Raw genomic sequence first — 20,915 nt, 5'->3', positions numbered from 1 at the left:
AAGCAGAAATGTGATGAGGGGTGTAAGACATAAAGAAGGTGGAATTGAAAAGTATGGGAAGGTTTGCCTTTAAGGGAGGAGGTTGAGGAGGCAGGTTTTTAAGCAGGTAGGTTTTTGTGTCCGAATCCATTCTTTAGCATTGTCAGGTTATTGCTAGGCCCGTTTATGGGTGAATGTAACAAAGCAGAAGAGGTTTTGAATCACTGATCTTGTTCTTTCTTTAGTGAACATTTTCTGTGTGTCGCATCAATGATCTTTTAGTTTTTCATTGTTTATTTACACTGCCACTGTTACTTCATGAATTCTTTAAATCATTGCCTATCTAGAGGGGAATCTGTACAGAATTATTCTTGCAGCTTTAAGACTTGCTGAGAGGAGGAGAGGGAAAGAGAGCTTTTGTCCCCTAGAGAACTGTGGCCATTTAGAACTGGACAGATTTGGTTTGCTTCAAGGGAGATGCTGTGATGGGTGTGTGCTGCCTTTTATGTTGTTTCCTATCTTTTGGGGCCCCTTGTATGAAATCTCTTTTGGTCTGCTAGGATCCATAAGCAGTTGCATCCTGTTAGCAGACAGGATAATTATATTTTTGAAGGGTGATAGAGGTGTGTGGGAAAAGGTAAGGTAGCATAGACTTTTTTCCTTATTTTGAGAACTTGCATTCAGATTTTCCATGGGACAGAAAAGGGTAGAGTTTTCTGTATGAATATAAGCCAACAAAATGTGATAGAGAACAGACTGGACATGTTTCCCTTTGCTCATTCCCCATGGAAAACCTTGATTGCCATTTCCTCAAATATGTTAATGTCTTGCATGCACCCTTTAAAATAATTTTCCACTTGATTTTCCTGCCTTTCATCAGAGGCAGGTACTGGAGGTAGGGAGGGGCCCATTAAATCTGAGTGTCTGTAAGTCTCTTTAAATTGATGTTAGGAGCAAGGCAGAGAGAGAGAGATGTGGTATGAGGTAAAGGATTATGGTTTTGTGGGAGTGAAGCTGGATTTCTAAGTGGTATCCTTAGTCACAAAAAGGCATTTTGGTTCTGTTTCTCTTTATTCTGATGTATAGTATATTTTTCTCTTATTTGTTACTGAAAGAGTCAATAGAGCTGGAATAGGTTGTCTTAAAAAAATTAGATTGTCTTTGGAAAAAGAGTAGCTCTCTTAAAAAGAAATGATTAGTTGCATATACCTCATAATTCTGGGTATGATCTTTCCAGGGGAGAGTACATAAGCACTTGAATGTCAGTATATACCTGTATGTTCAGTATGCATGTTGGAATTTGCCTTTGCCAACTATTTTGATAGTAAATGTAGCTCATTTGAATTTTTACAGAAGTGGGTGTGAGCTTGGCTGAAGCATATTTACTTAAGAGAAAGAATCCTTAAGAATATTTTTGAATGGGACTTCATCTCATTCTAGTAGGGGACTCTATCCTGTTCTGACATTAATGCACCTTTGCTTTTCTTAGTAGGCAACTTGACCTTCATATTCCATATTTTGGTAAGGGAGTGAAAATACGGGACAGCTCAAGTTAGTGATTTGGAAGTGGAGAAGAGGCACAGTAGCTCTTCTAAGGAGGAGTTGTGATCTGTAGCCTCTTGAAAACCCATGAAAACTAATACTTCTTTCTTTTCTTTTTTTTTTCTTCTTCTCTTTTTCCATCCTTTAGGAAATACTGTTGTGCTGAGGAAGAAAGCAGCTCCCTGCTCCTTTTTGCACCACCACCGCCACTACCCCCCTTTTTTTTTTTCTTTTCCTTTCCTCCTTTCTCCTTGCCTGAATTAGAAGCTCCAGGAATGTGCTAATTGGCGGCGGCCTCTTCAGAAAGGTAAGAGGTAATTGTTATTTGCTTTTCGAGGTGTCTTGCCTGCTCAGCTCCTTCTGGAAAGGAGGGTGATGTTAGCTTGTCTACATAAAGTTTAAACCAGCTTTCTGGTTAATGTGGATTGTCCTTCCAACAGTGTGATGCAAAATGAAGCTTTGTGCACTTCTCTCTCTACTTCTGTGTGCAGGATACAATCCCTTGGGAAAAACTAGAAGATGAGATACATTCTAAATGATTGCAGAGAAAAAAACTAAGTAACTGTTGTACTGCAGATTAATTAACTAAACCTTTGTCTGAATATCAGCTTAGATGAAAAGACAATGAGGTAGGTCTGGAGAAGCCAAGTTGAAGAACTGTGTCTCAAAGAGTGCTTATTTTATTATTACTGTCCATGAACATCTAATCAGATAAATGTAGATTATTTTTTTTTTTCTGGTTGTTCAGTAGTCTTTTTGGTTTGGTTTTAAACCTGTTTGTCTTCTCTGGGGTCCTGTGAAGTTTCATGGCTGGTTGTACCACTGACAGATAAAGATAGGAACCAGCTGGAACCCCAGCTCTAGTTCTGAATGGTGTATTTTTGCAAAGAGTTGGAAACAGATGGCAGTTCTTCACTTCTCCAGACTTCTCTTTAGTTTTGGGAAAAAGTGCAAAATGTGATGAATGGGAGTTCAAATGCAGTGCCTTTTTTGTAATACTTCTAAGCAATTAAATTTTGTAGTTACCTGATGTTGTGATCCACATGCAATCGATGTCTGTCTTTCCTCTTCAAGACATTCAGTTTATGTGTAAGGGTGTATACAAAGTACAGAAATTAGTGCTGTGATTCATAGGGCATCCAGAGCTGCATGAATAAACTTAAGTCAGTTGCTAGACAAATTGCGCGTGTATTTTAGTACCAGAACTCAGTGTTTAGATTTGTGTTTGCTTGGGAGCTGGCTGCAGTGCTTTGAGATGTCATTTCCCATTCCATCTTTGCGGTAGACATTAATGCTCCTTGTAGTGGTGGCAATATCTTCAGTCTAGACCTCAGCCATGCCAGTTCACAGTTGATAACTTAAACCAGCTCTGAGGAGGGGTTTATGCTAACTGGCCGGGCTCTGAGCTGGGGAGGCTAGTGTGTGATATACATTCTTCTGCCAGATTTGTTCTGTGGTGCTAACTTTTGTGAAGGGTTTGGAAAGATGGTGCAATGTAATAATGTCTTAAATTGCCCTGGTGAGATTTGTCAGAGTTCATTTGTCAGACCCCTCAAACTGACTAAGTACACTAACTTATCAAGGATAAGCTGCAGACAGGTAATATGCCTTGGGATGTTTTCTGTCTCATTCTCCATCTCATTTTTGACAGTGCAGAGGCAAGCGAAGTCTTTATTGAATGGCCGCTACTAGATGCCTGGCTACCTTCTGCAATAAAGCTAATGACCTAATGGGCACGTTTCTTGGAGACCTTCAGCTGAAGCAGAGACAGGGAGAAACATACAGACCAGCTAAAGAGTTCTTGAAGAGCTTGCAATTTCCCCAGGGCTCCTTCTGTGTAATTACCTGTCTATCTCTTTGTCTCCTATCTTTTAATGCAGGAGGAGTGTCAGACTCCAGGCCGCTAATCTTTGTTACTATGGAAAGGCTGGTTACACTCCTCCTCTTGCACTTCAGAAATGGCAATCGCTGGTCCCCAGCTGGTTCCTTGAATCTAACTTAAAAATGGATGATAGCTTTTCTCCTTGGTGCCAGATTAGAGAATGCAGCTGCTTGCACTGTTTCAGGCAGTCAGTGCCTCTGCCACTGATGCTGCAGCATGCTGAGAGAAGCCTGCAGAATCTGCCTTGTGGCTTCTGAACCTGTTTTCTCCCAGACAAGTGAAGGCTCTGTAAAATTCCTTTGAACACAGAATTTTGGGGCACACTGAGATGTGGGAGGCTTGGCTGAACTGCAGGCATGGAGGAAAGCTTCTGTTAAGATTTCTAGCTCCAGCTGAGCTTTTGTGCAGTTTCTGAATGCCTTTAAACTCCCTGGGTTGGGGGACGAGGGAAGCACAAGCTTTGCAAGCTGTGTTGTGGGATCGTGGGCATCAGTTGTTGCTGTCTCCCTCCCAGCATGCATCTTATGCAGTGATGTTCAGCAGAGATAAGTGCCCTGCTGAATTCATAGGTGGAGCTGAAAGGCTGTGCAAAGCCCACTGCCATTTCTCTCCGGCTGCACGCATCTGTTTGTCCGTCTCACATGGCACTGGAAATTTGGAGGGGATTCCCTGCCTGCTGCTCTCCTTCCCCTGCTCATGCTTCCTGAGTTGCAACATGTCAGATGGATTGTCCCTCCGAAGCCAAAGCTGTGGTTTGGGAACAACTCCAGCACAAACACCTTATTTCTGTGCTCTCCTTTCTGCCCTTGCCAGGAGAGGGAAACTGTCCCCATGTTGGACAGGGTTCCCTTCCAGCTGCTGCAGTGACTTGAGCGCCCAGGAAATGTATGTTGCTAAACCCCTTTATGGTACCTTTGTAAAACGTGCTTTAACTGTCTGCAAATGTATGGTATTTAAGCAGCAGAGTCTGTATTATCAAATGCAATCATGCAGACTATTCCTCGGGGTGAAAAGCTTTGGAAGGAGAGGCAGGATGCAATAGTGAAATTTGAGAATCAAAGCAAAAGGAAATTCTTGCCCATGTGTTGGGACTAGAGCAGGTAAAGGAGAGGTGGAGGATGGGGTGTCCTATACCCCTTCCTTGACTGGAAGTATTGAAGGAAGACAGAACGGAGGGGAGATTCAGGGTAGGGACAAGGCAATGAAAGAGCAGTCTGTCTAGTGGCCCACAGTTTGCCGTGTTTTGTTTTCTACCTTTAATTCTGTGCTTTCCTCCTCCATTTCCTCAAACTAAATTTGGGCAAAGATCATTTGCAATTTTTTTGTTCCTTGAAAGAGCAACCGTACCTCTGCTGGGTTTGTTTCAGACGATGTGTTTCTCAGCAGTGCATCTAGAATTGCGATTTTGCACTGATTCTTGAAAGAACTTTCCCTCATTATTTCCCCCTGTTTTCCTTTCTCTTATTTGTATCAACCTGAACCGTCTCCAAAGGAAAGGTGATACTGCTGCTAGCTAACATTTTGGGTGGGTGGTAGTCTGTATGTTAAGCAGCATCCTGTAATAACTACCTGTCAGTGGGAAGCTACCCTGATTGTTTGTATTTTACTTTTCATATATAAATCAGGATCATAGCTGTGAGCTTTTGTGAGCATTTCAACAAGGTGTTTGTTTCAAGTTGTGGATTTTTTTTTCCCCTCAAATCCTTTGAGATAAGTTTGGGGTTAGGATTTCTCATTCGGTGACTGAATTCAGTAAAATGAAGTGTCTGTCAAAGTTATATTGCACCTTATGAGAGAATGACAGGTTCTTCCAGAGTCCTCAGTTTGCAAAGCCTTAACTGACTCCGGGTTTAAACCAGGACTTTACCATTGCTTAAGGCCTTTAAGTACTTGATTAACTTCTGTGTTAATGAGCCTGTGCTCTCTTGTTTTTTAATGAAACCTTTGATATTTCTCTGATTTTCATTTCATGAAGGTTACAGATTTTAATTTTTAATTCTGATATGGAGAAGAGTTAAATCTCAAAAGCTTTATTGGAGAGGAAAACCAATTTCCATCCCAGCAGTGCATTTTTTTCAGGTTATTTTTATGTTTAGAATCTGTTTACTGTGTGATGTGTATTCAAAAAATGTAATTGGAAAGCTGGATGCTTATTTTATACCCCCAAAAATATGGTTTTAAACATCTTTGATGGTTTTAAAAGCACAAAGTAGAGAGTTCAGAGCTGAAATTGTTCTTAAATTTCTTTCATAGACAAGGTCTAAGAAATACTAAGCAGCAGAGTAAAAATCTGGCATATATAAGCACAAGAAGCTATGTTAAAATGGTAGTAAGAGCTGTGATTTTCAGTTGTCTTACCATTTCAGGTTTTTGGGCCAGCCCTTTTCTGAAGGCAGACTTCGCAGGTCCCGGGAAGAGAATAAGTGAATAGGGTTGTGAAGAGAGGTGGTGAAAAGACTGCAAGGGCTTGCCTCAGGGCATCTGTATCTGTATGGAGGGCTATAAGGTACTGCCTACATCCCCCACCCCCCCTTCCGCGTCATGCAGCTATGGCAATGACCATTTGCTGGTTAAAACCCTTCAGTTCTTCAGTGTTAGCAGATCTAGTTCTGGGACAGTTGGCTTTTCTCCAGTTGGAGCAGTTATGGCCTGTCTGTCTCAGTTGTCTTCAGTGCTATGAGGTTTTCAGTATTCCTCATGATTGTCATGTTTGAGGTGTACAGACCTACTTCTTAATATAAAACTGAGTTTACTTCTTTAAGAGTAAGTCTTACTTGGAGTGGTGTGCTCTCTTGTGCTGCAGCCTTCTCTTCTTCCCTGCTTCAATACCCCAAAGAACTGCGGGGTCATTATTTGACTGCTCCTTGCATCCACTCACAAGGGTTGAAAGGATGCACCTACCCACCATCATCCCTGGTAAGTAATTGCCCTGAGCATTGAGGTGGCTGCTTATGCTCTCTGAAGCTTTGCAGGCCTCCTAGGCAGAGTTCTGGCTGCAGTGGAGTGATGGGGGTACTAACTGACAGTCTACAGGAAGGAGTTTTTGGAAAGAGCCTGTGGCACTAATCCATTATTAGTGGCTGAGGGGAATGAAGTGTAACACATGGATATTAGTGTAGGTGGCAGGTTTTGGTAGTTTGCTTTTGCTTATATTACCTGTTAGTCCCTCAAAAAGAAAGCTGGAAGGCCCGAGTCGGATGTGAATGTTGTTGAAGTTAGCAGTGGAAAAAGACCTGGTTTGTTGCCAGATTTCCGTAGAAGTGAAACCTGTTCTCCTCTGCAAAGGAACAGCCCATCTGGGTGCATATTGCTCCATCTTTCAGCGATGTAATGATGCCTGTAAATTCCATATATGTTTCAACAATATGCCCATTCAAAAAAATGAATAACAAAAATCAAACTAGCTGAATTTTTCTTCCCTAAACCAAGTATTTTAAAGTATGAACCCAAAATCATGAGTTGGTATTTCAAAACCATCTTTTACAGTTTTGTTTGTGTCTCTTCTACTGTATCAGGTATAAGCATTGTTTAAGGTCTAGAAAATGTGATGCTGCCAGGGGTGTTGGGAGGGCTGGGTGCTACTTATTGCCAAGGTGGTGGTGGTGGCAGGGATCATCGTCCTGTCTCATCCTTTCTGGCTTTACCACATGGGAAGACTCCACTTAGCCCAGGCATTACAGCAGAGAGTTGCGCTGGCATCATGTCAGCTGCAGGACAGACGGTACTTGATCCTGCAGGAAGCCTTTTGTTACAAAGAAATTTTGTCTGAAAAATTCTGTGCAGATTTGAACTGGCTGGGTAAATTTATACTGGAAGGTGCTTTATAAAATGGGGTCTGAAACATTTTTGATCTGGTGCTGATGGCCTTAAAAGCCAGATGAAGTGCATCAGTGACTCATGGTCACTTACTGCCCTGCTGCGTGATGTAAACCAGATCTTCCTTGGTGCCTTCTCACGTGCAGCCTCCGTCTGGCTGGACCATGAATTTCAGGCTTGTGCTTATAGTCTGTGTTGCATAACCTAAACGGGCTCTTCTCTTGAAAGAGACCTTTTAAATTGCTTGTGGCATAAATACAAAGTTTCCAGTCACTTCAGTAATATTCTACTTGCGGTTTGCCATGATGGGACAGGAATTTAGACCTAGCACGACTCTGGGACTTAGATTCCCCCTTCCTCTCACCTTCTTCTCCACTGTATGAATTTGTTAAGATTTTAGGCTTAATGATCCTTCCATCTTCTCTGTGGGCATTGTTGCAAAAGAATGGATGCTTAACTTCTCAGGGAAGATAAAGGAAGAAATAGGGAAGGAAAAGGGGAAGGTGGTGGGGTAGTGTTGTGTGGGGGTTTTATTTGTTTGGTTTTTCTTCCCAAACACATTTGAGTATTTGTGACATTCATGAAATCAATTGAATAGAGATGAAAATTTGGTATATGAAGCAAAACACTGTTTGCCAGCAAAATGAGCAGCTATGATGTATTTCAGTCTTCAGATGCTTGGCTAAATAATGGTGACATATGATTTTGCTGCTAGAACTTGAGATTTTGGCGTTCATATGCAACTGTGAAATCTGTAGGCATATACTGTAGCAGAAGCTGTCTTTATTCATATACAGCACATGGTATTTGGCTAGGAGAAAGTTCTTCGCTGTCTAAGAAAGTCAGGTTTTTGATGGAACTGACTGCTGTTTGTGCTTCATATTTAAAATACTATTTTTTTTTCTGGAAAGACAAATGAGTTGTCTGTATTAATGGTACTGTTGTTTTCTCCCTGTTCCCAGCAACCCAGTGTATTTCCTTGGCTCCTTCTTCTTTCCATGCTGTTTCTTTCCAAGCTTGTAATCAGAGTTACAGTGAGAAGCAGATGATATCCATCTGTATATTCCAGCAGGGGAATAGAGCCTTGGATGAGTTTTGGGCTGTCGGACTTTTCCTTCCTCACCTCTCTGTAAAAGCATTTGTGGTATGTTCAGGGGATAGTGGGGTGTCAGTCCAAATGGCCTAATAAGACACTTGGTATAAGGAGAATGAAGAGTAAAAGGAAAAGGATGGAAGTATGCCAGTGGTAGTTCACCAGTGTCACATTAATAGAATCCTCAAATCAAGTGTTCATTCGTTCTAACCAGAGGTTAATTAATCGGAGTGACTAGATAAAATGATAAGCTGCTTTTAATGAAGTGAAGCAGCCTTATTAGCAGTAAACAAAATGCAAAATATTTGGTGTCTGGCAGATGTGGTTTTCATGGGGACTGTGGTTTGCCACCAGCTTCGGAGTGTGATAGCCTTTTCCTTGCTGCACTCTGCAGGCCATGCTCTCTGTGTTTCAGTGTGTGGCACACTCAGAACGCAGGTGACTGAAATGAATCAGAAGCAGGTATAACATTTTAAAAACAGAAGGAGAAATGTTGCTTGCAGATCTCTCTTTGCCAGAGACTAGCATTTGCCACCTTTCATACTTTGGGTGATACTATTTTTCTTTGAGTTAGCAGGCTTTATGCTTACACAGCAAGCAAGCAAGCAAAAACCATGTGTGGATTTACGAGTGTGATGCTGTTTGAAAAGCAGCAATATGATACTGCCTGGTAACTGCTCACATACCCTGAAAGCAATTGGTAGTTACCTACCAATTTGCAACTTAGGAAATGCACCACTGAGATGCTACTTTTGTATATATTTAGGTGGAGTGGCAAAGCCAAGCATGCCACTGACTGAACTGGAGCAGACTTGATTACTCGTGTTCAAATGATCCTTTACCCTCAACAGTGCATCTGTGCTGTTGTAGTGTTCCCCAGTGTGTCTCTTGAAAAGCTGTAGAAGCCATCAGATGTGCTACAATATGCATGGCAATGCAGGGCTATAGTGGGAAATAGCTAAAAAGTCATAGATTAAGTGAATGGCATGTATAAGGGAAGCTTTGTGGAATGGTGAAGCCATTTATCTGGGGCTAAATTAAATTAATGTAAATCTCCACATTTAGGATTGAAATTAACTTCACTTATGGCTGCGTATAAAGATCCTTTTTGAAGTAAACTCAAAGTTCATAAAAGTCACCTCACAGCAAACTCCTTACAAATTAGCAATGTGATAAGGTTACTGTAGTTCTGTGAACGGGAGAAGTTGAAATGGTATTTGAACGTGATGTGAGGATAGGATGCTGGCAAGTAAATTGTCTTCCCCCACCAGCCTTTCCTTAAAAGACTGTGCTTCCCACCGCCATTCAAGTGTAAATCCCTTTGCAACAAAGGGGAGGCTGGCAGCTCCACCATTTCAAGAGTATAAGTGATCTCGCATGCTTCAGTTGAAAGGTTGAATCCCTGAAACGGAGAATGCTTGCTATAGAGGGAAACTCTCAAAAGGCTGGTGAGAATGGCGGGGGAAAAGCTGCCGAGATACTTGAAAACACACTGGCAATTTTTGTCTTTACCATAAAATGACCTAGAGACTATCTTGACAAAGGGGAGGCTGCTGTTCAGGTGAGGTTGCAATCACCAGCTCTAGGAGCTGGATTTTGCTTGCTATCTCCCTTAGGAACACAGCATGCTGCTCTGCTTGCCAGCACTGTATGTGGTGCCAATATTTTGTCTACAGTATGCATTGAGTCCCTCTTAGTTTTCCTGTTTGGATTTTTTTCCTCTCTAACAACTTTGTGTTGGGAGTCTGAAAGCTTCAGAATTGTAACTTCTGGGTACACAAAATAGAGTAAGAAATCGTGAAACTTGATTTCACACTGAAAGGATGAGGTTAATGTAGCACATTCTAAAAACCTTGTAAATATTTGACTGGCTACTCAGCAACGCAGCTGAACTGATTGAGTTAATGCTTAATGTGAGAGCCAACCTGAAGTGCATGGCTTAGATGATGGTGTGAGCAGTGGTTCCCTGTAGAGACATCTGTGGCCGCTGCTCCCCAAGGTCTGCAGGTGGGAGGAGGTGTGAGATGGCTGTGTCCACTTCAGGCAGTCACCTGGGTGTGTTCAGGTAGCAGTGAAGTTGGTTTGAGCTGTCCCACCTGACTTTCTCTGTCCTGATGCTAACAACAGGTCTAACAAGAGTGTGGTAATCTGACCCTCAAGTGAGGGTGAGCATCTGAGGATCTCTATAAGTACACTTGTATTTGAAGAAGGTTTTTATGCATGTATAAAAATGGTGCCAGTAGGCCATTGTTAGTAACTGGTCACTAGTGAGGAGCAGCTTAGAGATCCGCAGTAAGTCTGGACCTGAGCTTCTTAGCAATGCAAGAAATTTTACATTCTGATAGCTGTCATGCCTTGATGATTTAAAAATACCCCCTTCTTGTATTGTATAGCTGCAGTATTCTGAATGAAATGCTTTCTAGCACTGGAAAGTTAGCACAAAGATTACATGGGAAAATGTTTGCAGCTTTATGAATAAGTTGAATGAAAATCCCTTTCTTTGTTTTATGTGAACTAATCAGTGCAAGACAGCTTTTGCTTTTGTGATGTAAAGGTTTTTCATTCATAGCCTTGTACCACCTTCCTTCCAAGTGGCAAGAGCCTTAAATATCAGTGCAGATTATCCTTTCAGATAATCTCGGTATCAAAATGGAGCCAGACCATCATTTAAGTAGAAGTACATTTGGTTTTTTAACTAGCTACTGGTTGTTTTTGTGTAATGACTGTACCATATAGTACCTGTGCCCAGTACTGCTGTTGGTTGAAGATCCTAGCAACCTATTCGTCTGATTTAGAGACAAGCATAGCAAAATCCATTAATAAAGAAACATAAAGAAGTAGCAATACCTCACATACTGCTCCATGAGATAGAAATCTGTAAAACTTTCATTATTGAAAAATATGAAACATTAAACCACTATAGCCCTTTCTGTAGCTGTGGATGTTTTAACCATTGGGGTTTTTAAACAAAACAAAAACCAAACACCACCCCCCCAAAAAAAAAAACAAACCAACAAAAATCAAACCCAGACATCAAAACGAAACAACCACCACCATTTGTTAATTTCTGGCAATAGTTTAGTAGGGACTATGCTTACAGTACTTACCCAATTCAGACAGCTATTGGGGCTTTAAAAATACAAACGATTTCCAGAGGAGCTGCTTGCCAGTGTTGGCATTGGTAAATTTGGTAAGTAAGAAAAATCTCTTACGGATGAAAGAACAAAGCGTGGTGCTGTCTCCAGAGTGCATGCAATGGATGATTAATGTATCCGAATGGTGTAATTGAGAGTGGTGATATTCAGTCATGTGACACTGTGCTGGTTTCTGGTGACTGCTTGAATTTTTTTGTCTCTTGAAGGTCCCTCAGTGTCCCACTCTAGGCCTGCTGTAAAGACTGTGTATGCATCTGTGGATAGGACTCTAGTGCTGCTGGAATAGTAGTAATGATGTTCAGCTGAATTTGGTGGCTCATCTTGATTTCAAAATCATTCCTCACAGTGTGTATAGTTTTGGTTTGTTATATTTTTTTAATGTGCTGAGAAGCTACTTATCTATAGAGAGCTTGGTAGTCTGTTGCCTTGTCAGTAGACAGAAGAGGCATTTTTGTGGCAGGTATTTTCTGATTCTTAAAGATCAGTTTTCAAAATAAAATATTACTGTATTTTGTCTCATTTGAAAAAAATGTTAAGAAGAAAATGAGTGTTCAAGAAGGCATTTGTGTTGGAAAAAGACTTCCACCTTGCACGCTAGGTTTGCTTCCAAGTTAGGAACTCCTTTGGAAAGGTTCAGTATGTTTGACTCCCATGCTCCTAATCCAAACAAGCCATAACTGAAGAGAAAATGGTGTTTTGTACTGATGTCACCAGTGATCAGACCAGCTCAAACACAATTCCTACACCACCTTTTTATAAGTCCTGCTAGTGGGCAGACACCTCTGTGGGCACTGAGCATAGCCCCCACTGGCGGGTGTTAGTTTAGGTTCTTTTATAGCAGGACACAGTGCTGGAAAAGAATGTCATTCTTTACAGCCTATTAGCAGATGGAGAATTGAGATCTAGGCAGTGGTTCTTCTGGAGGATGATAGCTTATCATGAGCTCAACCTAGATTTAAGCAAAGTCTAGCATTTAATTTCTGAAAGTGTTCAGTAGATGCCACTGTAAAATGAAAGCATCTGTTGGGCCACTGCAAATGTCAACCCTATATTTCTAGCTGAACACATGGATGCACAGAAAAGCAAAGTTATTTCCCTGCAGTCTCCTGGCAAGCAAATGACATAGCTAGGAATAGGATGGATTTCCTGATGTCTGTTCCCCTCTTATAATTACAAAACAGTGCTTTCTTCTTCTTCATTGTAAACATGAATCAAGCCAAAATGGCATTCACGGTTAGCTAGGTTTGTGTGTTTTTTTCTTTTTTTTTCCTAGCAAAGCTGAGGGGGGAATTGGAAACGAGAAGGGGACCGGAGCAATGTCGGAGGAAGGGAAAGTCATTCAGGGACAACTGTACCTGCTGGGGGCACTATTTAGGCCCGGTGGGAGAGGAAGGGGCAACCCGAATTGCAGATGCGTTCTTATCTGCAGAATCCCCGGCCTGGGAGAGGCTGCAAAAGGTTTAATTCAAATCGGAGACCTCTGCTATTGTGTGAGACAGATTAGGGCTCATTTGCATTCTTTCTCCTGTAATAATTACCTAGCAAGGAGTGCCTGTTACCATTAGCTTCATTCTGTTTGCCTGTGATAATGCCATCAGCAATCTCTTCTCCATGGATTATGGACAACATGAGGAAGGGCAGTGGGCCAAGAAAATAAAGAAATAAATCTGTTGGAGAGAATAGTAGAAAAATATGAATGCTGAAAAATTAAAATGCAGATAATTGTAGTAATAACCATTAAATACAACTGGAGAAATGCCATGAACTGCAGAGCAAAAGTCAATATTAATCCATAATATTGATGAGGTGTATGGTTTCAAATACCAGTTTAGAAGAGCCAGCACAGGATTCTAACTGAGCTTTATCTATGGTGCTCAGTAGTTTTGTTCCGTTTTCAGAATTGGCTCAGATTGTTCAAAAATAAGCACATCTAGAGATCAGTATTATCAATATACAAATGTTAAATGATGCAATGCATCATAAAATCAGGTAAAATTCAGGAAACCTGGTGTAACTTTGGGTGCTGGAAGTCAAGCAAAGCAGTTCCCCTGACTTATTTTCTGTGTGGTTTTGTTTGTTTAAAATGGGAGAAGTTAAAGAGAATATGAAAGCAACTAAACATGGAAGACTGAGGGTACTAAATATCAGCTGCTCTCTCTACTAATTGCATATAGAAGGAATCATTGGAACCAGCAGTTGCTCTTCTTGCCGTTCACTCTCCTTCCCTTGATTTTTGCCCTGTGGCCTGCTTGAAAAAGCTGTAGTAGTCACTCTGTGAGAGAGGCAGAGCCCTGTCGTTCCCCATCCGCTTTGGTTACTTCTGGCAGCCCAGTGCTGGTAGCCAGGCTCCTGCTTGGAAGCCCCAGCTTCCTTCCCAGCAAGGAAGCCCTGCACAGCAGCAGTTGGATGGCAGCTGCTGGGGGATAGAGCTGGTGACCCATTTCAGGGCCTTGCTGTGTGTCACAGCATGAAAGGTTGTCTTTGAATCCTGCTAGCACAGGATTGAGGGGGGACTCAGTTTGGAAGAAGAAAACATGCCTGATACTCGACATGCACATCAATGTCATGGATGGAGCAGTGTGTGCCTGGGCAGCCTCTGTTTTGGTGCAGATCCTCCTTGCCAATATTTTTACAGTAGGGTAATTCCATCTTTCGCGGTGGTGAAGTGGGGAAGCAGGAAGCTAAATCAAAGCAACATTGGCTTTAATTTGTGAGCAGCCATCTTAAATGTATTTAAATGTATGTAAGCTTATTTCAGATCTAGAGGTGAGTTACGTAGCTATGTGGCTTTGAGGTGGTTTTTTTGTTTGTTTTTTAAAGTGATTTTTGCAGGCATGCCATGATATTCACCGTGTCATCAACGTGGAAGCAGCCAGGGATGCTGCCTGAAAAGCTGGTTGTGGCTCTGTGGGGGAGAGTGGTGTGGGGCTGCAAGGGGGTTGTGTTGGTGAGCTGGTAGGCAGCTAATGAACTACCAGAAAAAAAACTTTGGTTCATGTGGCTTGCACACTTTCTGGCTGTTAAGGATTTGGGAGGATACTGTGTTGCCTGTAAAAGTTGCCACAACTCTGAAGAGTTCCTGAATCGTGTGAGCACACTTAATATACAACAAAGTTTTCCATCATTTTTTCCATTACCATTGGATTTGCATTTCACAAAGCTTCCTTTCCTCTCCCCTCTCTTCCTGCATCATCATAGTAATACTTTGTTTCTCATGAGAAAACAGGGTAGTTCTCTGAAACTCTGTACAGTTGAAATGTAAAGATAGAAAGGTCCCTTCCATAATACACAGTTATTCTACCGATCTTCTGGCAATGGCCTCCATTTAATAAATATGTGTTGAATAATGAAGGAAAATATTTAAGGATGAATAAGGTTGACATTTCATGTGTACTTGGACTTTTCCAGCTAGGGGTGGATTGCAAATGGAGGCGCAGGTCTGCAAATGAGTAACCAGTGTGGCCTTTTGTGAAATCAGATTTGTGTGGGTTTGGGGTTGTTTTTTTTGTGTGTGTGTATTTGAGGATTTTCTTTAGAAAATTTTAGGATTTTCTTCTTAGCAAGAAGAGAGATTTGGCAACACTTAAAAATGTCAAGATGCATGGATAGGGCTGCCTTTCATGATATCACTAGGTATTTAGTGTTAATCAGAATTTATATCATTCTAAATGATTAGAGAGAATGACAGGAGACTGGAAATGTTTAGATTTCTTGCTTGATTTTTTTTTTTTTTTTTTTTTTGCCTTCCCTTTTTGTTTTACTCACTATAATAATGGTAAAGATCACAAACATGACAGGTACACAAACATACAGGAAATTAAATTTAGGGGAAAAAAGGTTGATAGCACACATTTCTTAAAGAAAACAGGTACTAAATACAAACTGAATGATACCAGTATGTTTTGTTTAAAAGCAGCAGGTTAAATCTTTTGTTCATCTTCGGACCTTTCTATAGGAGGAGGAAATGCAATTTGGTGGATGGCTAGTTCTAGATAAATCATTTACAAGTTGTGCCATCATTGCACAGGAATAAAACAAATAAACCAGCAGTTGATGTAATTGGAAAGGTCTAATGCATATCGTGTATAGAGAAGGACATGGGAGTTTTGAAGTGCTATCATGGAAAATAATGATTATGTACATCTAAGTGTAAGCTAAACCAGAGCAACGTATTTTGGTGTGTGAATAATTAGAGATAATAATAATAAAAGAATCTGACTACTTAAGAGACAGTGCAGTATGATATGTGAAGCTGCATGTTTATATAGAAGCATGTATGCACACACACATTTTGAAACTTTAAAAATGATGTAAAGATAACAGCTTATTGGGAGGCTTGTATTATTCCTGCAAATGATTTTTCTCCATATGGCCCTCCTTTAATAATTAATTTAGTACAGTCACCATATGTATTTTAAATCTTTTATTTTGATTCTATAGCAATGAATTCAGAGTAATTTGTATTCTAAGCAGTATTTAGTTTTTTTCTTTCTTTCTTTAACCCACCATATGTATGGGTATATTACTGATACCAAGGCCTCCATAATCTGGAAGAAGTGTATCAGAAATTAGTTTTCAAATCCTCTTCCTTACTCGTGGCTGAACTTGGGCTTTGGAGCCCTTTGTTAAAAATCCCTATAAAGGCACATGAACAGATGTGGTTTTGTTGGAGGAAATGTCACTGTATTCAGTTTGCTCCCTTCTCAAGTGAAGAGGTACTGAAACCCCTTGCGCTGTGTGAGCTCAGCAGCTCTGCAGACTGCAGTTGCTCATCCTCCCTAATTGGAGGCAGCAGCCAGTCACACACAGGAGCAAGGAGGAGTTCATTTGCTCAGGCTACGTGCGCTGAGCTATACAGGCTGGTCCAAGTTGTTTGTCAGTACTGCTGCATATGAATGTAGATTTAAGTTTTGGTGAAATGTGTGTCATGTCCTCTGCCCCTCAACAGAAGGTCAAATACCTGTTTGAGGAAGGTGAAACATCATTGGGCAGATAAGCCACTCTAGGAAATGGACATCCTGAATTGGTAACATACAATATCTGAGAGCAGTGTATGTTCAAAAGAATAATTGAACAAAATAACAAAAAAGGTAGGGGGTGTTTATTCATGCCACACACTGCGTTAGTAAATAAAAGGCCCACAGATTTTCAGTATGTTAAGCTGTCCATCACGCATAAATGAGTCAAAGGAACAGTTGTTTATTCTTTGGTATCTTAAGGCTGGCTGTGAGAGAGTCCAGATGTGAACCACTTCATAGAAAATGCAAGAGAAGTTGCTTTTCTAAATCGCCAGTAGCAAGGCCACACAGATCTCAGCTGTGGTTTCATGCCTCACCATGTCTTCTTCACCTCTTTTCAGCCAGTTTAATAGTGTGAAGGTACTAGCTGAAAAACTGGCTGTTTACTATTACCTAAGAAAAAGATTTTGCAAGCTTTACACAGTATGGCATAGTGATGTTTTTCCTAAATACTGAAACAAAACGTGCACACAGGGAGCATATATGTCCACAAAAGCATACTTAAACATATGCTTATCAAGTAATGTGGATACCTTAACTTACATAAGCATAACCATACACCCACACAACTTACAAGACTAGACTTATTTTCAGCTGCCTTATTATCAAAATCACAATTTATATAACATAATTTATGTGAGTTAAGGAATTTATGAAGCAGAATTCCAGAATTCTTTTGACTCTCATGTTTCTACAGAATGTTTCCATCCTCATAACTGCAGCAATAGCTCTTTTGCAGGGTGGGGAGGGTGTGTAAAAGAGTTTTATTAAAAGGGCTGAAACTTTGGAAGCACTGCAGAAAAATATGTTTTAGCATTTATTGGAAAGCTAATTGCAAAACAGTTCTTTTTACACTGCTAGCAGTAATCTACAAAGTGAATTATGAGGAGGATTCAAGGATTTGCGCACTGTTGTCCAGTGATACTCAAACTAGCACAAAGTGACAGAATCTTTTGCCAGAGCAAAGCAGCATGGTGTCGTAGGCTCAGGACTCAGTTAAAAACAAAAGTTTCCCAAGTTAAAAACAAAAAAAAGCTGGGTTTTCTGGGTGAAGCGCCATGCAGATAGACCTAGAGACCGCAAACATTAATCTCTTTATGTGGTTTTGTGAACTTGGGTTTGTTTCTTATTTTGTGTACAGGTCGGTTAGGCAAAAACACCATGTTGCGGCAGAGAGCATGCACGTGGGCGTACATATTCTTGGCTCAGCCTCCTCGAGGAGGACAGGCACCAGGAGCTGGGGCTTCTGGGATGTTTGTTTGTGTGTCTGAGTGATACACACAGCCCTTCATCCTCTTTGGACTAACTGTGATAGCACATACTTAACAAAAATGCATTTTTCCTCCCTGCTCAGGTTTTGTGTTCAATCCCTATGGCTGGTGTGTGGCTTTGGTCAAAGATCACAATCTTAAACTGTGAATTTGGGTAGGTTACAACTCTGAATAAAGTATGCTGTCTTCCCTTGTTCCAACAGTGCAAGTTAGCTGGATATTTAAGTAGAAAGGAGTTCACCATTATAAAGGCAGGCAGTCCGGGGAGAATGAGGAAGCTGAGCACAGCTTGTGTACATATTTGTTGAAAGCTAATTGGCAATGCAGTTGCCTTTCAAAGTTGTTCTTTCACCTATCAGTAGAGCACAACTCTGGTACTTAATGTACTGTGGATTACGTAAACACTACCCTGAAATATTTGTACAGGCAATTAACTCTTGTTTTTACACTGCTTTGAGTTACAAATGGAATCCTGCTGTAGAGCTTGGAATATTTATGTTATGAGATATATTCCATAACTAGATTCAATAGTACTTTTGTCAGACTGGTTAGCATGAAGATCAGAAAAACAGGGAATTGGTTATCCTGTGAGGAGCTGACAATCTTTTCAAATTCAGAATGCAAGAAATACAGATGCTGTGTTTGTATCACATTGTTAAGGAAAAACAGTATTTACAAGAATTTTATCTGGAACAAATGTATCTGCTCTTGGTTATTATATTTGAAGATTGTAAATGCTCATATCAGTAACACTGTTTGCATTTTGTGTGGCAAAACATGGTTACTAATGAAGTAAAGTATATGTATGGCATGGCATCACTGTTACCTCAGTGGCATCCTCATCTAATGTGTTGTTGATGACTCTAGGGATACTTACATAGACATGTTGTTATTTTTCTCCATCTTGCTGTTTTCAAACTTATCTTACAAACATTTTGTCCCTGATGAAATTAAGTCACAGCTCTACAATTTGAGCTGAATAATAAATCTATTAAAATGTAACCAATTGGTAACAACAGTCTTAAAGCCAGTCTTCCATCCTTCAGAGTTTATTCACAAGCACTTGACCTAATACAGCCATGAATTTGAATAAAATGTTAACGGATTTTATTGCAATTCGTAGCATGACTTGCTGCCATGATAATAAAACAGCATTTATAACATCAGTGGCTGTGACACTCTGCTTCTCATCAGACTGCTTTGTCCCTGTGTTTAACCGAAGTGTAGCTCATGTGTTCCCCAATGGAGTGGTGAGGGACTGGTTAAATGAGTTTGGCAGTATTTTGCATGTAATCAAACAGGCTGAAAGAGGTAGGAAATGCAACTAATTGAATCAAAATCATTCATAACTTCTGTATATCAAGACATTGCAACTAGATTAGATTGTAGTTGATTTAAAAATAGTTTCCTCAGAAAGAGGAAAGTAAAATATATAATAGTGCAAATGCATTAGTGCTTATATCAAAATACAAGCTGGATGTCTTCTTTGTGGGTGAGGACAGCTAGACTTGGCTGGTATTTCCACTAGGAAGGTAGCAGCTCACTTGCAGTTTTTAGATTTGTCCTTTAAATGGTCCAAATAAATTCCTTCTGCAGTCATATATCTGTCTGTTTTCTCTTAATTTCTTTTGCCTTCCTCTAATAATTTCTTCCAAACAGAGAATTCTTTAGTTATAAATGCAGAGAACTTCAAGCTGTTTACCTGTGACTGGTCTTTTCTCAGTCTTTTGTAGATTGCTGTAATAGGTTTTACTTCCCCAGTTTCCTAGCAAAATGTCCTTAAAGCAGGGAATCAGTTTGGCCTGTTTCTATATCCTTTCATTTACCTAAGAGTTCTTTGAGCTTTATCCAGCTCTTAGATGCATGGAGATCAGCTGTTTGGAGGGAAGGGGCAGGTATGTGAAATGGTTTTTGAAATGTCTGTCGTTGTATGCACCCACTCTTCCTATATGACAGAAGATGCTAATGGATGAAACCACAAGACTGTTGCAATTATTGATGATTTTCAGTAGTATCTACGAGTTTCTCTTGGATTCTTTCAAAGTCCCCTGTGCCTGTAAGAAATTAAAGATGTTTGAAGCTTTACCTTCTTACCAGATTAAACAAGACAGGAGCAGTTGTAACGCCTCCATCCAGTTACTGTCTTCTTTTGGGGATGATATTTATTCATTAAAGTAATGCTAGGAAAAAAAAAAATAAATCACTTAAGAAACAATTTTGGGTTGATGTTTCTCTGCTTCAGGAATTTAAAGGGAGTACTTAGTGTAAAAATGAATAGGCAGAGGGATTTCTTTTTAAATGATAGGACAAGATTTGTAGGTAGAGGGGTTTTAATTAAGTCAGCTGGTATAGTTGGAAAAATAAATTTTTGTGGATATAAAGGTTTCTTCAGATTTATGTTTAATGTTTTGATGGAGCAACTAAGTGTTACTCATTTCAGGTTAACAGATTTCTTAACCCAAGGTCAGGAGTCATTGGTTCTTAATTAATGTTGCAATGTGTAAAAAGGCCGGAGATTATGTCATCTGATCTTGGTGGCTACCTGGGAAAGTGGTATAACTTTGAAAGAAATTGAAGCCCATTATAAAAGCCCATTTTTGAATAAATTCATGGGATGGTATCATAGTGGGAAATGCCACATTTATTTTCTTCTTACACATATTTTAATTTGATGCATTATTTAGTCTTGGCTGCTTCTGAAAATGTCATCTGTTGCTGTAGCTCCGTTTCTCTCTTTCTACAGTACGCCTGTCCTGCACTGGAGAGTTGCGCTGCCTACCCTAACTTCAGGCTTTTCACCTACTCTCTTTACCCATCTGTGTTAGCGGCTTGGGGAACTACCATTATTTGAACTTGTGAGACAAATTACATATATGGATGAGAATCAACTGGAACTTTGTTTTTAGGGGCTTCGAATCTTATCTGTAGCTTACCCATTTAAGCTTTCCTTCAGTGTATTGTACTGGTTTTCAGGTTGGAGCATTATTTGCAGTTTTCATAATGACTGCAGGTAGGAACTAGTGTGATTTGGTGCAGTAATTAGTTTGTATTCCATGGAAAATAACAGTAGCAAATTTATTATCTTGCAGACTTCTCACTGCCTGGCTTCCTTCATCACCAGTGTCACTAATTCTTATTCTTTGGTTTACTTTACTTGTC

At 40.3% G+C, this 20,915-nt stretch overlaps 1 protein-coding gene across 7 annotated transcripts in view; it reads left to right on the top strand.

Annotated features, from left to right (window-relative positions):
• The window catches only part of ZMIZ1 (zinc finger MIZ-type containing 1), a 344,473-nt gene that overhangs the window by 48,606 nt on the left and 274,952 nt on the right, over positions 1-20,915 (top strand). For all 7 annotated transcript variants that reach the window (XM_061450341.1, XM_061450374.1, XM_061450321.1 and 4 more), the window contains exon 2: positions 1,670-1,828. The gene's annotated coding sequence lies outside the window, so the exon portion shown is untranslated. The remainder of the gene's footprint in view (positions 1-1,669; positions 1,829-20,915) is intronic.

The sequence above is a fragment of the Pezoporus flaviventris genome, unplaced genomic scaffold (genome assembly GCF_033815535.1).
Source record: "Pezoporus flaviventris isolate CSIRO_AGI_PZ_B2104156 unplaced genomic scaffold, CSIRO_AGI_Pfla_v1 ptg000001l, whole genome shotgun sequence".
Classification (NCBI taxonomy): domain Eukaryota; kingdom Metazoa; phylum Chordata; class Aves; order Psittaciformes; family Psittacidae; genus Pezoporus; species Pezoporus flaviventris.
Note: the sequence above shows the minus strand (reverse complement) of the source record. Positions and strands in the feature narration are given on the sequence as shown.